Source organism: Rattus rattus, chromosome X (genome assembly GCF_011064425.1).
Source record: "Rattus rattus isolate New Zealand chromosome X, Rrattus_CSIRO_v1, whole genome shotgun sequence".
NCBI classification, from domain to species: Eukaryota; Metazoa; Chordata; class Mammalia; order Rodentia; family Muridae; genus Rattus; species Rattus rattus.
The window spans coordinates 65,103,809-65,106,207 of NC_046172.1; the positions used below are offsets into that span (position 1 = coordinate 65,103,809).

Consider the following 2,399-nt stretch of genomic DNA (forward strand, 5'->3'; position numbering starts at 1 on the left):
TACAGGTTGGATTTTAGAACTCTTTTATAAAGTCCTAAGCAAATTGTCTCAAATAAAAGATGCAGATTAATGTAAGCAAACCAATCAGATAATTTAAACCCAATGTTATAGAAATATAATAAACAATTGGCTATATAAACCCTCAGTAGGTCTATTTTTAGAAGAAACTGGTTTCTACTCAGGTTTTTTATGACTTTCATAAAAAGGCTCAAATATATCAGAAATTTTATAAAGGAAAGACAAAAAGAAACCATCAACTGCAAGAAAGACACATAGAAGGGTAGAATGGAAATGTGTGGTCAGCTCTGAGTTGTGCTGCGATGGTGGACCACCATCCAGTGAATGTGCTCAGTCAGAATATAAAGTATGAATCTGTAAGGAAAGTTCAACCTGGAAATATGAATGCTGCGAAGACAATTGGGGACATCATCTGGACCTGTTTTGGATCTAAATCTATGAAGAAGATGCTTTTGGACCTAATGGGAGGCATCATGATAACCAATGATGGCAATGCCATTCTTTGAGAGATTCAAGTCCAGCATCCTGCAGCAAAATCCATTATTGAAATCAGTGGGACCCAGGATGAAGTGGCTAGAGATGGGACCATATCAGTAATTATTCTTGTGGGAGAAATGTTGTCTGTATTCCTAGAAATGCAGACGCACCCAACAGTGGTAGAGCAGTGCTTACCATGGCACTGGATGATATGCCAGTACCTAGCAAAATCAGTAGTCCCATGATGTCAATGACCGGTGGATATGATATTAAACATCATCATTAGCTCATTATTAAAATGTCATCAGACTATGGTCCCCTTTTAGCACATAACATTAGCCTGGATGTGCTGCTGCCTGAAGGAGAACAGCTGAAAGGAAATTGACATCAAGAAATATGCAAGGATGGAAAAGATACCTGGGCAGCATCATTGAAGCCTCTTGTGTCTTACATGGAGTCATGATTAACAAGGATGTAACCCATCCATGAATGCGCCGCTCTAACAAGAATCATTGGATTGTGCTACTGGATTCTTCTCTGGAATACAAAACAGGAGAAAGCCAGAGTTTCATTGAGATTACATGAGAGGAGGATTTCACCCGAATCCTGCAAATGGGAGAAGAGTACCCTTAGCAGTTGTATGAGGATATTATCTAGCTGAAACCTGACATGGTCATCACAGAAGAGTGCTTCACAGATTTGCCTCAGCACTACCTCCTATGGGACAATGTCACAGCTATTTTTAGAGTTTGGAAAATAGACAATAAATCACATTGCTAGAGCCTGTGGGGCACGGATAATCAGCAGATCTGAGAAACTAAGAGAAGATGTTGGTACAGGGGAAGTTTTATTGGAAATTAAGAAGATTGGAAATGAGTACTTCACACTCATCACTGACTGAAATGACCCAAAGACCTGTACCATTTTTCTTAGAGGATCCAGCAAAAAGATACTCTTGGAAGTAGAAGGCAACCTCCAGGATGCCATGCAAGTGCTGCAATGTTCTCCCTGGACCTCACCTCATGCCCAGTGATGGGCCTCAGAAATGGCTGTGCCCATGCTGACAGAAAAGCTAAGGCCAGGACTGTTGTGGAAAACCATGGCCATAGAGCTGTGGCCCAAGCTTTTAGAAGTCATCCTTTGAACCTTGGTTCAGAACTGTGGGGCTAGTACTATTCATCTATTTACTTCTCTTCAGCCCACCCACACACAGACCTGGGGTATGAATGATGAAACTGGTACCTTTGTGGACATGAAAGAGTGGGTAATAGGAGCTATTGGCCTGAAGCTACAAATATACAAAAAACATCAGGAAAGCTGTGCCCTTCTACTTCTGTGGATTGATAATATTGTCTCTGGCCACAAAAGAAGATGATGACCAAAGCCAGGACAAAAGCCGCAGCTCCAGATACTGACCAGGGGGTGAGCAAGGTGATTTGGCATTGCACAGAACCAGCAATTCTCTTCCTGAGTCAGAGTTCCAAAAAGAGCATGTAGACATCTTTTGTTTGCAAAAGATCAGGTTGAGGGGCAGTCTGTTGCATCTAGGTTTACAGAAAGCACTGACATGTATCTCTTCTATTGTAAGCTTCCCATTTAGTTTGATTCCAATGATTAAATCTAAGTCATTTTTAGAAAATGGAAATATGTTACTTGTTTTAAAAGAGGAAATGGTTTAGTTTTAAAAACGGTTTATATGGTAAACTATAGTTTTATCCTTTATGTACAAGATTATTATAAAAATGAAAATAGATAAAAATAATAATAAAACCAAAATGCCAAAGTATATCACAAAATTGTTTGTAAAATATGAACCCTCAAATGTATAATATGGGCATGTAGTAAGATTAAAACTCCCTTAAGTCAAAAATTCAGTGTGCTAAAATAGTTTTCACATAATTCAT

At 39.2% G+C, this 2,399-nt stretch overlaps 1 pseudogene; it reads left to right on the top strand.

Annotated features, from left to right (window-relative positions):
* The first annotated feature begins 259 nt into the window (after positions 1-259).
* Positions 260-1,870, top strand: LOC116888573 (annotated as a pseudogene).
* The last annotated feature ends 529 nt before the right edge of the window (positions 1,871-2,399 follow it).